This window comes from Diadema setosum, chromosome 20, assembly GCF_964275005.1.
Source record: "Diadema setosum chromosome 20, eeDiaSeto1, whole genome shotgun sequence".
NCBI lineage: Eukaryota > Metazoa > Echinodermata > Echinoidea > Diadematoida > Diadematidae > Diadema > Diadema setosum.
This window is the reverse complement of record NC_092704.1, coordinates 5,143,840-5,159,514: the sequence shown is the minus strand read 5'-3', so window position 1 is coordinate 5,159,514 and position 15,675 is coordinate 5,143,840.

The following is a 15,675-nucleotide window of genomic DNA, read 5'->3' as shown; positions in this document are numbered from 1 at the left end:
TGCGAAACTCGCAAACATTCTTGTCCGCCCGCGGAAAATTTTCCTGCGTGCGGAAAATACCTTCTCGCAACAAGCCCGGTTAGCTTGCCCAGAAAGGTGTGACACGGCCTTTAGTGTGTGTACGTGTGACAAGAGCAAGGCGTTACGGCGCCTCGATCCCACAACCTCCAGACTTGTCGGTGTTCTAGCTAGAGCCCCCTATACACTGCACAGTACAGCTTATTGAAAGAGTCCCATATACCCCCCCCCCCCTCCCCCGCTAAAATTGCATGAAAACATCTCTAGGTTGACATTCTATAAGAGGGAGATAATTTTGATGGAGGTTGAGTAAATAAAGAATGGGGCGTGGTAATTTTAGAGTTATATTCTAAAAGAAAAAAAAATTGACGCAAAAAAAAAATAAAAATGTAATCGTAATATATCCTCTCCAACTTTGTCTTCTATCTCTCTCTCGCTCTCTCACCTTCTCTTTTTTTTTTTCCTGTGTCCTCTAGGTTGATCTCCATTATCAACTGCCGATTTCTGCGATTGAACCTGTGGAGATAAACATGAGAAGGATATAAATGAAACATTTTGACGAAATGCAAATGGACGGGTCTGGAACTCAAACTCGCTTTTAAGAGTATACGAATTGTGTTGATATACATGTATTATGTTTGTAAAGTCTTTGCAATGATGAGTCTGAGCAAAGACTAACCTGCCAGCTGTAGCTGGATGTAACATGATATGCCCCATGTGCAAAGGACACACTGGAAGAACGAGTTGAATAAAAGCACTCACACAGTTTACATCAGCTCAACAATGTCTCCTCATTACTAAGAATCCTCCTTTCCAACTAAGGCATATAAATGCCAAGACATGGTGTCAGAGTGGTTCAACTGTCCAAGTCATGGTGTCAGTCAACTGTCTACATCATTCTGAAGTACAGAAGGGACTAGGACAAGGAATAATCCACGCAAGAAACAGGCCAGACCGTTTCATTTTGAAAGAGTGGAGAATGCATGGAGCTATGTGTACATTAGCGTGCTGTACAGTAGCCAAGCAGCAGTGTGTTGAGATGCACTAACCCAGCGTGTGTGTGTGTGTGTATGACATACCTGAATGCAGTGGCGTAACTACGGGGGGGCATGGGGGGGCACGTGCCCCCCCCCCCCCCCAATCCGCTGGTAACAAAAAAAAAAAAGAAAAAAAAAAGAAGGAAAAAAGAAAAAAAAAACCTACCAAAATGGTAATTCAAGGGTTAAGTAAACTGCTTTTGAAATCGACATGAAAGGATGATCAAGAAAAAAAATATTTTTCTAAGATTTCTTTTAACCATATAATTAAAGAGGTATTATAGTGAAACATTGTTCAAAAAGCCCGGAGACGACAAAAGATTGTGATTCAGTATGATTCCTGGTTGGCATTTTGAATACAAGCATGGATGTGCGCAGTGTACTCAGAACATCGGAATGGTAAAAAGAGTCGCTGCAATGTTGCGCAATGATGTTTGATAGGTTGTACACATTAAGCTTGATCATTGATTTTGCAGTGTTGCTTTACATACTAGTCTATATTAAAATGCCTTGCATTGCCAATAATAAGACTTGACCTTGGCTATTTCCTAACTTTTCCATCTATATGAAACACACACACTCACAAACACCAGATGCTCTATATAAAGTGCAGATTTTGGACATCCTTCTCCCGCTTGGTCACTTCGACGCTCCCTCGCTGGTCATGCCTCCCCCAATCATAAACATAAACCGACACCCTTGACTACCAGTGGCGGATCCAGGGGGCGCACCGGGCGCCCCCTCCCTCCAAAGCGAAAAAAATATATATGTAGCTACAATTTGGACTGTAAAATGTCAAAAATTTTCAAGCTCGCTCGCTTCGCTCGCTCGCATTTAATCGTTATGCAATTCTTCTGATGCTGCTGTCAGTAATTGCCAGCAGTTGCGCCCGGTACGTCCCCTCCCCTTAATTTCCAAAGCGAAAAAATATAGCTACAAACGGCAGTTTGGGGACTGTAAAATGTCAAAATTTTCAAGCTCGCTCGCTCGCATTTAATCGTTATGCAATTCTCCTGATGTTGCTGTAAGTAATTGCCAGCAGTTGCGCCCGGTGCGCCCCCTCCCCTTAATTTCCAAAGCGAAAAAAATATAGCTACAAACGGCAGTTTTGGGACTGTAAAATGTCAAAATTTTGAAGCTCGCTCGCTTCGTTCGCTCGAATTTAATCGTTATGCAACTCTCCTGATGTTGCTGTCAGTAATTGCCAGCAGTTGCGCCCGGTGCGCCCCCTCTCCTTAATTTCCAAATCGAAAAAATATAGCTACAAACGGCAGTTTTGGGACTGTAAAATGTCAAAATTTTCAAGCTCGCTCGCTTCGCTCGCTCACATTTAATCGCTATGCAATTCTCCTGATGTTGCTGTCAGTAATTGCCAGCAGTTGCGCCCGATGCACCCCCTCCCCGTAATTTCCAAAGCGAAAAAATATACCTAAAAACGGCAGTTTTGGGAACATAAAATTTCAAAATTTTCAAGCTCGCTCGCTTCGCTCGCTCGCATTTAACCGTTATATGCCATTCTCCTGATATTACTGCCAGTAATTGCCAGCAATTGCACCCGGTGCGCCCCCCCCCCCTGAATTTCCAAAGCGGAAAAATATAGCTACAAACGGCAGTTTGGGGACTGTAAAATGTCAAAATTTTCAAGCTCGCTCGCTTCGCTCGCTCGCATTTAATCGTTATGCCATTCTCGTGATGTTACTGCCAGCAACTGCCAGCAGTTGCGCCCGGTGCAACCCCCTTAATTTCCAAAGCAAATATATATATATATATTATATATGTATATATATACATACATATATTATTATATATAGCTACAAACGGCAGTTTGGGGACTGTAAAATGTCAAAATTTTCAAACTCGCTCGCTCCGCTCGCTCGCATTTAATTATTACGTTATGCAATTCTGATGTTGCTGCCATGAGGTGCCCCCCCAATGTCTTGACCCACGGTACGCCACTGCCTGAATGTGCATGAATGACTGTATTGTGTGTCCAATGACCTGCATCAGCACTGTGGTAGCTCGGAACAGAAAGTTCTAGAGGTCAACTGACCAGACTGCACAGTGCATGAGGTATTGGGAACACTACAGCCAGTGACGTGGCCTTAGCCTAGATTAGCCACATATATGATGCAACATACTAACCTCGTGAAAGTGTTGGATGATTGAGCATAAGTTAACTTGTTGAAAAGATACAGTTTTCTGCTAATTGTTAACACTGTTCATGTGAGTGAATGCTCAGAGAGTGAACATGGCAAACTTAACCCAACCAGCACCACTAGATTTGAGGGGTAATTTGTCTGAGAATTGGAAGAGATTCAAGCAAAGATTCACTCTGTATAATGTTGCTTCTGGAATGTCAAGGAAAGATGATAAAGCACAAACATCAATGTTGTTGCATGTGATAGGTGATGCTGCCCTTGATATATACAACACATTCACATTTGCTGAGGGTGATGAGATGAAGTTGGAGAAAGTGCTTGAACAGTTTGAGAAATATTGCATTCCCAAGAAGAATGTCACGTATGAGAGGCATAAATTCTTTACCAGATCTCAGGGTGTGAGTGAGAACATTGATCAGTATGTCACAGAATTGAGAAATCGTGCACAATCGTGTGAATTCGGAGAGTTGACTGATGGTCTGATCAGAGATCAGATAATTTGTGGAATCACAGATGGTGGTTTGCGTGAGCGTTTGCTCAGAGAGGATGATTTCACACTTCAAAAGGCATTGCAAATTTGTCGTGCTGCTGAAATTACCAGAGCTCAGGCACAAGAGCTTGGTTCAAAGGCAGATGTGTCAGTCCCTGCTGATGCTTTGAACAAAAAGAAAAAGGCAGTCAATCCCGGTAAAAGATCAGAACCTCCAAGGTGGAAGCAAAAATGTCAAGGTCAAAATTCCCAGGCTTGTGGCAGGTGTGGCAATCGACATGCCATGAATTCATGCCCTGCACAAGGAAAGGTGTGTAGAAAATGTAGAAAAATGAATCACTTCGCAAAGTGTTGCAAAAGTCGTGTTCAGGTAAATGAACTACAGAGTAATTCCAAGGATGAGAGTTTTCTTGTTGATGTCGTCAAGTCACAGGAGTCATGTGACGAATGGAAAGTGAATCTCATGGTGAATGAACGTCAAGTGCTGTTCAAATTAGATACAGGCGCGCAAACGAATCTACTACCAGAGAGTGTGTATCAGACGTTGAAACCAAAACCAAAGTTGTCATCGGTGAATGTCAAGTTGACAGGGTACAGTGGAGTTGAAATTCCAGTGAAAGGTCGTTGCTTTGTACAGGTGAAGCACAAGAATTTGACAGAGAATATGTCGTTTCTAGTGACTCCCGGAAATCGTCAACCATTACTAGGTTTGCAAGCATGTGACAAGTTGAAACTGGTGAAACGTGTGTTGAATGTCGCACAAAACACACATGATGAAAAAATGTCGGTCGAAGACTATGAAGACGTGTTCGAAGGTCTAGGATGTGTGCCCGGTAAGCACCACATCACAGTGACAGAAAATGCGAGACCTGTCCAACACGCATGCCGAAAAGTACCGTTTCCGATGAGAGAAAAACTCAAAGAAGAGTTAGACAAAATGGAACGCATGAACGTCATTGAGCCCGTAGATACGCCTACTGACTGGGTGTCATCTCTCGTGATCGTACAGAAAAAGACCGGCCAACTCCGAGTTTGCTTAGATCCGCGAGATCTAAACCGCGCTGTACAGCGAGAGCATTTTCAGCTACCGTCGAGAGCTGAAATAACCGCGCAGTTTGCCGGAGCGAAGTACTTCAGTAAACTAGATGCATCCAGTGGATTCTGGCAGATTCAGCTGGATGATGAAAGCTCAAGGTTGTGTACCTTCATCACGCCTTTCGGAAGGTACCGATTCCTGAGACTTCCGTTCGGAATATGCAGTGCTCCAGAGGTGTATCACAAGATAGTGCACCAGCTCTTCGCACATATTCCAGGAGTGAACACAATGATGGACGATATCATTGTATGGGGAGCTACAAAGGAAGAGCATGACCTCAGGCTGAAAGAAGTTCTAGAGACAGCAAGAAAGAACAACTTGAAACTCAACCGAGAAAAATGTGAGTTCCGTGTCAACAAGCTGACATTCATCGGAGATGTCATCAGTGATCAAGGAGTTCAGCCTGACCCCAAGAAAGTGGCAGCCATACAGAACATGGAAAGACCACAGTGCAAGCAGGATGTCCAGAGATTCCTCGGCATGATCAACTACCAAGGAAAGTTCATCGCTGACTTGTCAACCAAATCAGAGCCCCTCAGGAGCCTTTTAGAGAAAAGGAATGAGTGGGTGTGGACCGATGCACAGGAACATGCATGGCAAGAGCTGAAAAAAGCCTTGACAACAGAGCCAGTGCTGCATTTCTACGACTGTGCAAAACCAACCAAGCTGTCAGTTGATGCATCAAAGAATGGGCTCGGAGCAGTGTTGCTTCAGAAGCATGACTAAGATTGGGTCCCCATTGCGTATGCATCTAGAGCCATGACTGATGCAGAGACAAGATACGCGCAGATCGAGAAAGAACTGCTAGCTATCACGTACTCATGTGAAAGATTTCACCAGTACATATATGGACGACAGGTTGAGGTTGAGACGGATCACAAGCCGCTAATACCCCTGTTCGTCAAGCCCCTGTGTGACTGTCCCCTTCGCATCCAGCGACTCCTCATCAGAGTTCAAAGGTATGACTTGAAAGTGTCATACACACCGGGGAAGTACATGTACACAGCGGATACCCTCTCCAGAGCAGTCGACCCAGAGTCAAAACCAGATGTCATGAGAGAGGAAGACATCAAAGTCTATGTAGATGCTGTCGTGATGAACATGCCAGTCACGTCAAACAAACGAAGCCAGTTTGTAGATGAGACAAAGAAAGACACAGCACTACAAGAACTCTTAGCTGTCATCAGAGATGGATGGCCAGAGAGAAAACAACAGTGTCCAGTCTCAGTCAGAGAATACTGGAACATCAGAAGTGAACTGTCAGAGGCACAAGGCATCATCTTCAAAGGAAGTAAGATTGTTGTACCAGCTACAATGAGACGTGAGATGCTGCAAAAGATCCACGAAGGGCACTTGGGAATTGAAAAGTGCAAGAGACGTGCAAGAAATGTCCTGTACTGGCCCCGGATCAACCACGATGTAGCAGAAATGGTGCAAAACTGCAATGCTTGCCTCATGTACCAGCCAAAACAGCAGAAAGAGAGCCTTCAACCTTACATGGTACCCGATAGACCATGGCAAAAGGTGGCCGCAGATCTGCTTACGCTGGACAACAAGGAGTACCTGGTGATTGTGGATTATTTTTCACAGTACATAGAACTATGTTCACTGTCGACCACAACAAGTAGAGCAGTGATCAACAGTATGAAAGCTGTATTCGCCCGCCATGGAACTCCGTGTGAACTCATCACAGACAATGGACCACAGTTCTCAAGTCGTGAGTTCCAACAATTCACAGCAGAATGGGACTTTCGCCATACGACCACAAGTCCATATCACCCGCAGTCGAACGGACAAGCAGAGAATGCCGTCAAGATTGTCAAAAACCTGATGCGGAAGTCCAAGCACAGCGGACAAGAAGTCCTGCGAGCTCTACAGGTCTACAGGAGCTCACCACTAGAATGTGGAAAATCGCCAGCAGAACTGCTCTTCAACAGGCGAATCAGAACAAATCTGCCTATGGCCGAAAAACTACTTGACCCCCAGCACATCAATGCTCGCTCGGTGAAGGAAAGGAAAGAAAGGCAGAAACAGAAGCAAAAGGAGCATTTCGACAAACATGCTCGTGACCTACCCCACCTGAAAGTAGGAGATCATGTCAAACTGCAAGACATGAATACCGGCAGATGGTCACAAGGTGGTGTCATCAAGAAAACACTACCACATCGGTCGTACCTGGTCCAGACAGAGACTGGCGAGATTCGTCGCAGAAATAGGCGTCATCTTCGACCTGATCCTAGACGAGGCCAAGACGAGCGACAACCAGCGCAGAGGTACGATGACGACGACGACAACGTCAACGCCCCGATGGTAGACGAGACTACACGAAACGCGACGTCTGTGAAATCTACCCGAAGTGGACGCATCGTGAAGCCTCCCATCCGCTTAGATTTGTAAATAGTGAAACTAGAGATGAAGAACTTTTCGCGAATTATTAATACCGCGCGAGAAGAACTTTTCGCGAATTTGTTAGAGTTAATAGTTGAAACATGATGGACTCTAATGATAATGTAAAGACAGGATTTAGTTAAAATACGCGAATGATTAAATACGCGCACTAAGAAGCAGTGAAACCCGGATGTCGCATATGAACTCTAATAATTGAACTCAAAGAACTCAGTTTTGAAACTACAGCAAAGATTTTTGGATGTTTGAAACGCACATGCATGAAACTCAAAAGAGTTAAAGTAAACTCTGAGAGGTTGTAATGAATGTGTATGTAAATAGTCGATAACAATGTTATCTCCTTTTAAAGAAAGGGAGATGTGTTGATATACATGTATTATGTTTGTAAAGTCCTTGCAATGATGAGTCTGAGCAAAGACTAACCTGCCAGCTGTAGCTGGATGTAACATGATATGCCCCATGTGCAAAGGACACACTGGAAGAACGAGTTGAATAAAAGCACTCACACAGTTTACATCAGCTCAACAATGTCTCCTCATTACTAAGAATCCTCCTTTCCAACTAAGGCATATAAATGCCAAGACACGAACCAGATGCGCTCTCTATCGTGCCATCACACGATGAAACTAATTAATGTGAAACTGCATGTACGCATGGAGAAAGTAATGCAGATCAAGCAATCAGAACATTTTTGCCTGATGCTACACACTCTTTGTTGACCCTTGATTAGAGCATCAAAAATGGCATCTCTGCCAGAATGGACTCTATTGAATTGAGAAATGTCAATCAAACCGTGATAATAATTTGTTCGTTTCATTACAGACTGTGTACTTTACGGCAGCCCCAAACACGAATATGGTTCGAAGGTCTGTAACAAAGGATAAAGATAATTTCGCAAAATGTTCGGATAATAAACCATGGCTTGACGATAATTGTAAGAAACTTAGGAAAAGATTTATCAGATTGGAAAAAAAGAAATGTAAATGTAATGGTTTCAATCTTGATGTAATGGATGAGTTTGAGAATGTCAGATCATTCAAGAAAATCTTGAAGAAAGCACAGTACACGTTCTTTTAAGGACACTTATGAAAAATTACGTACGTTAAAGACTAAAAATCTTGATTAAAGGTAGGGGATACCTTTTACAGAACTCCCAAAATGCAGCAAAACATTAAATATGAACCTCAGGGGACTTGTTTAGGCCACTGCTTAGAAATTTGGAAGTCAACAGTTATCACAATTTGAATAATGCACAAAACTCAACTACTCAGTAGTTCTGTGTGTCAGCCACACTTAAGCCTTTTTGTTGCAGTCTTCTGTATTTTTTTTTTTATCTATAAACACAAATCTAAAAGTAGAAGAGCTGATGTAATAACATATAGAGTATGTGGCAAGAATGTATATAGAAATGTTTGTAAGTTTTAATGAATTTTATTCACAAAATGGACACACATGCAGTGCATGGGTCTGCAAAGGTAGCCTAGTAATGTACTGGAATTTACGGTGAGCCCCGAAAAGAATTCAATTCAAAATCTAACGGTCAATAAAAATGTACTAAATGTTACCTTCCACTTTCAATACTTTATGGGAGTTTCTAAAATGATACTCTCAGCATACCACTGTGTTTATACAACTCTTCATTTAAGGCATGCAAATGGGATTCCCTACCTTTAAGGAGTATTGGAATAAACATTGGAGCTTTCCAGAAACATTTAAAAGTCTAAATAATATTAATGATAATGGTATGCCGAGATCGAAACCGACAAGTTTTGTGAATACTGTGTAAATGTAGGACATATTCCTCTTACCATGCATATTGAACGTGATTATGGTGTTCGAATATCTGTAGAAGAGGTGACTGCCCAAATAAAACAATTAAAAATAAAGCAGCTGATGGGTTTGATTTGATGCTTAATGAATTAACGAACAACAGAAATGCGTCTTTAGTGAATGTGATATACAACCATATTATTTAATTTAGTTTGGATACCGGAATAATTCCAACGGATTGGATAATTGGTATATTATGATACGCCGTATCTACACAAAATAAAGGTTCTGATAATGACCCTAGTAACTATCGTGGTATATCTTTGTTAAGTTGCATTGGCAAATTATTTACTTCAAATAATGATATATATTGATGATATAATCATGCCATCAGGAAAGAACAAGCAGGATTTACATAAAGTGCATAAATGATTTTCAAGATTATGTAAATTCCGCATAAATGGTGTTGATGTTTTGCCGAATAACTACCGTACATGATAAAGGAATAGATGTACTTCTAAGACTCTTCTCATCGATGTAATCCTATAGTAACTGGTGAGAACAAATTGCAATTTGCACTCAATGCTGTGATTGCTGCAAATTGTGTTTACTACTAAAGTTAATGTCAGTAAAACAAAAGTAATGATTTTCTCCAGATGAAAAGTTAGAAAATTTAAAGGGTGTGTACAGTTCTGGTCGAGGTGAAGATTTAGCTTTTAACGTTTTGTGAGGTATTCAGAAACCACTCTATGAGATGTCAAAGAGCATGCGGTTCTAAGGGGTATCAAAAGTTTATTCGATGAAAATCGGTTTTGAAATGGCTGAGATATCCAAAAACAAGGTGAAACAAAGAGATACTAATAAAGTTGGGGCATGTCGCCTTTTATTATTAGCACTTTTTTTGGATATCTCAGCCATGAAAACCAATTTTCATCAAATAAACGTTGAATCCTTCTTAAAATTACATGCTCTTTCATATTTCATAAGAGGCTTTTCATTATCTCACTTAGGAATGTTCAAAACATGAATCCCTACCTCAACCAGTACTGTACAGTCCCTTTAAGCCATTTAAATTGAATGAGAATATCTTAGAGGTTGTAGATAAATATACTTACCTTGAAGTTGTGTTTGATTATAAGAATTATTTTTAAAATGATCAAGCTAAACAAGTTGATCAACGAAACGAGAAACGTATAGGGCCTAGTCTAATGGTTAAGTCTAGAAAGTTGCGGCTTCCAGATGATATTCATTTAGATTTTTTTGACCGGCTGGTTGTACCCATACTTATTATGGAAGTGAAGCTTCGAGTATGAAAATTTAGTACCTATAGGTCTATAGAGAGTCTGCATACTCAATACCGTAAACATTTACTGATATTAACCAAAAATGTTATGAATAGTATGGCTCTGGGAGGATAAGTAGGTTTGAAATAGCCTGTATATACTCGTTTGGAAAGAATGCTTTATAATTGTTTAAAAGCTGTCGCTGGAAAAGAGAGCAAATCTCTTGTATGTAATATATATATATATATATATATATATATATATATATATATGTATACATGTATATATATAGTTATATATATATACATGTATATATATATATATATATAATTATATATATATATATATATATATATAATTGTATATATATATATATATATATATATATATATAATATGTATTGCATAATTACAAGATATATTCAGTGCCATGGTTGTTGAAAGTTCATGACACACTTAATGAGTTATAGGGATATATTTTGTAAGGAATAGCTTATAGATAACGTATAAAGTTCTTCATGGTTTAAATCCTCGATAAAACTAGACTATACGTGACGCATTATGTACAGTATTGGCAGTCGAAGATAAGAAAAGTACATGTGGTACCAATACAGGATCTTCAAAACAAATTTGTTTTTAGATTTCTACTTGTTAAAAATAACAAATTTCAATGTGCTAACCACAGATTACCAGTTGTGACTGGTATTATGTGCCTGGGAATGGAACTGTTTTCTTAGGCATTTCTTAGCTCACTCTTACAACTACTTCATTTTGTACTTTAACTCAGGACTCCTCAGATAAGAATCTTGACACAAGTAGTTGAGATATGGCAGAGCACACTCGGTTGTTCTTTATTACACTGCTGGCCACATTATACCACAAGGTGGCGCTGTTAACTTAATATCAACAGAAGATGTGAACACTGCACATCAAACTCTATAGCAGGAACATTGTGATCGAGTTTGATTTATGCAATTCTAATAAACTCGGTGATAAATATCACTATTAAAATTTTAGTGCCCTACATCGACTAATGTCATAGCTAAGAAATAAATTCATTAAGTCCTATATACTATAGAATACGACCGAACACAATACGACCGAAGGACAAGTTCACCTTCAAATACATGTGAATTGAGTGAATGCAGCAATATTAGTAGAACACATCAGTGAAAGTTTGGGGAACAACATCGGACAATCCGTTCAAAAGTTTTGAATTTTTAAAGTATCTTCGTAGTCACTGCTGGATGAGAAGACTACTATAGTGTATGATGTCATATGCGTACAATGATATAAAGAAAATAAAAAAATAAAAAGAGAATTTCACAAAACTTTACCTTTTGAATTAAGTGCACATGATTCTTCTGTTACTGACATACTATGTTAAGGGTAATATTATTTCCCCTGTCTTCTGAAAGAGAGAAGTCAAGTGTTTTTTTCTCATGCAAAAAAAAAAAAGTGAAAATATGTTGAATTTTCTTTATTATTTCTTTATACCGTTGTACTCATGTGACATCACAAGCTATAGTAGTCTTCTCATCCAGCCTTGAGTGAGCAGAGTCAAAAATTCATAACTTTTGAACGGATTGTTCGATTTTCCTCAAACTCTCAATGATGTGCTCTACTAATATTGCTGCATTCGCTCAACCCATATGTCTATGAACTGGTGAACTTGTCATTTAAAGATGTCCCATTCATTCAATTACAGAAATCGAAGTGAGTTGATTGAATTAGCTAAATTTTGTAAGGAAATAAGAAATTATTACTGCCCATATTACTATTATTTGTTTCTTTTTTTTATGTTTATCGGGGGTCTAGGACTTGTCCCCCGGAGGACAACTCCCCCGGGGACTACTCCCACCTGACAACTCCCCCGGAGGACGTCTCCCCCGGAGGACTACTCCCCCGGAGGATGTCTCCCCCGGAGGACGACTCCCCCGGAGGACGACTCCCCCGGGGGACAACTGCCCCGGGGGACAACTCCCCCGGAGGACAACTCCCCCGGAGGACAACTCCCCCGGAGGACAACTCCCCCGGAGGACAACTCCCCCGGAGGACAACTGCCCCGGGGACGTCTCCTGGGGGACAATCCCATACTGAACAAAGATTTTTTTTATGTGTGTGTGTGTGTGTGTCATAGAATTTAGAATTAAATTCATCTGTGTAAAAACAGTATTCTTTTTAAATAAAATTTAAATTAAAGTTGGCGTTACCTAAGACACGTCCATCTTTATAACAAAGTTTTTGAAATCTCAGCACAAAGTTTTTACCATTGTACACGCTACATGTAATGTCGAAAAAAGTAGAAACGCAGGTCCATTTTATCACTGAAAATTGGTCAAGAGATAAACACATTGACGGATACACGCTTTTGAGGGGAGATTTCATTCCTTAGCATGTACCTGTTATTCTTCATTATTTTATAATATTTTAAGAAGTCCATTCTTTGATGATTTTCTTTTTCTTTTTGCAATTCATGATTATGATAAGGAATATGTTAAATGAAAGAAAGATATCATTCAGAGGGGTGAAGGCTCAAGTTTTTGAGTTTCTTCAGTTTGTCTCCCTCTACAAAGGAATATGTTGTTAGAAATACCCTTTTAATGGGGTTATGATTTTTATCTTAGATTCTTATGATAGTTACTATCCTGTATGTCACTGTCAGTAATTTCACTGTGCAATTTTCGTTTGTTATGTTGACTGTGAATTTATCTGAACATCATTACAATTCTTAATGTCGGAGAAATAATTGACAGAAAAAATATGAATATTCTGTTCCTGAAAAGACTTGAACGTGTAAAAAGGTAATATCTTCCAACCGGCGTTAGGCACTATAATGCAGAAACAGTATTAGCACTGGTTGCACAGTTACCATGCATCCTGAATGCACCAGCCACATAACGGTATCTGCATGACACACGTATAACATAACCCTTGCTGTACTATTGTTGGTAGAAAACACCAGATTGATAGCTAGAACTTGTTATTAAGAGTATGGTAGTCAATACTACTTGAAAAAATACAGAAAAAAAATGCAAAAAAAAAATGGCAGTTGGGGTAGGGGTAAAAGGCAAGGAAATTTCATGCCTAAATATGGGCAAAAGGTTAGTATCATGTGGAAGATTAGGTTTTACACTAAAATTATCATTATAATCCATTTCCTTGACCCCCAAAACATGGGGTTAGACACCAAAACCATCACAATTGACCAAAAAATAGCCGAGTTATAACCAGAAATGTCTTTTTAAAGCCGAAACGGCGACCAGCTTTTCGGCCGGGGCACCCTGGATTTCGCATTTTTCGTTCTTTTTTTTTCCAAAAATGGTGTCAGCAGGCACAAAGTCATCAAACTAAGGTGTGATGAGCATGTTCTGAAAATGTCATCCTCTTTAGCCCATCTCTAAGAGATATCAAGGGATGACGACTGTAATATTTAGCCTGTTATTTAGAGAGTTCCTTAGTTGTTTCTTTAATCAGTCAGAATAAGCACACGATCTTGGCAGTAATTTGTTGTATTACGATCATGACGAGTTTGAACAATGCAAATGCTTTAGCGATATCGATTGCATCGGATGCCCAAGGGAAGAAACGGACACTGGTCAAAAAGTATATGTGCACATTTTGTTAACACGCACGTGATAGGTTGATATGTTTTTATTCTTCTAGGTCTTGGGTGCAAGCTTGAGTAAGGAAGTTTGCTGAGGTAGTACATCTACCTCCGGGGTTTCTCGAGAGGGGAAACTATAGAGCATAGCAACAGCATCATCTCTGTGGGGATTGGTTGGTGCTGCATAGCTAGGCACTAGTCTCTGCGTTCAAACTGTACTAATTTCAAACATTTGGCATCTCCTTTTTTTTTTTTTTTTTTAGAAAAGTAAAGTTTCTCTTTTTCACACAGATTTTTTCAACTACCACTGAAACTTAATTAATAAGCCATTGTCTTTTTAGGATTATCATGGCAATTATTTGATACGTTGTTCACACAATATACTTGTCCTATTTGAGTAATAATGGGAATACGTCTTCTATGGGCGTGTTTGACTTGCCATATCTTATATCTTACATTCAACTTTACTACATGTGTAATCATAGCAACACATCTTATAAACACAAACATTACTGATACTTGTAAAGTGAGTAACACTTCACTTCAATATTGAGATATCACGGCTTTGTATGACACATTACAACGCACTCTTATAACGACGTAAGTTCAATCTCGCTCTTCACACTTGGAGGAATACTTGTGATTGTTTTGTAAACTGTACTTTTGTTCACTTAGTGATTGTTTTTTAAACTGTACTTTTGTTCACTTTTAGAAATGTGTTATTTTTGTCTTTGAAGAAACGTTAATCATTGTTTCTCTTATAATAATCGACAAAGCTGTTACTTTTGATAAGTTAGATGAAACACTTTTATTGCACTCAAAATGTAACCAATTCTACTCTCCAGATGAATAGTTCAACATCTAAACATTATCACAATCCCGTGATCATTGTCATTTCATTTCCCGTCAAATTCCGGTATCTATCCTATAAAATAGATAAGTTTTTACATTGGTCCATATTTTTGACCTGATCTTGTGATACGATATTATGTTGAGTCTTCTAGCTTTGTTGCATTAAGGATTGTTTTCCGCTGTACCTCTTCTGATGTCAATTCTGTTTTGACAGGAGCATTTTTCCTTCACATTCCACTATGCAACTTCTTGGAAACTTTGTCTTTGAAACAACACCGCTTTTCGCTTCGATCAAAGTAATTTTACTGCACTTTTGTTTCTTGGTCAGCTTCGTTTGCACATTCTTTATTACTTTTGGTTTCAGCAGCTGACTAGCTGTTGGCAGGGTGGTCCTTGTCCTCCTCTGCATCAACAATTGTGCAGGACTAGCATCTAGCCCATCGATCGGTGTGTTCCGATAGTCAAGAAATGCCAAACCTGGATCTGTTCCATCTCTCATTGCCTTTTTCATTAGACATTGCGATTTGTACTGTCTTTTCAACTTTCCCATTGCTATGTAGAAAGTGATGAAGACGTGACATGCTTGAATTGGTACTGACAAGCAAACTCTTTGAACTGGTCACTTGTAAACTGTGTACCATTATCTGATACCACAATCTCCGGTATACCATTACGTGCAAAAGTATTGTTTGCAAACTAACTTCAATTACTCTTACGCTAGACATTTTTTTTTTTGTTTCTGTTTTTGTTTTCCATGTTCAAACGTTATCAAATAAAACTGTGTGAAACAAAACTCAATTTTTAATTAATTGAAACTCGAATCATCCCATCTTTGTGGTTGAGAGATTTGTGTTGGTCGTGCGGGTGTGCTTTCCCGGGGCTGTTGGAAGATATTACCTTTTTACACGTTCAAGTCTTTTCAGGCACAGAATATTCATATTTTTTCTGTCAATTATTT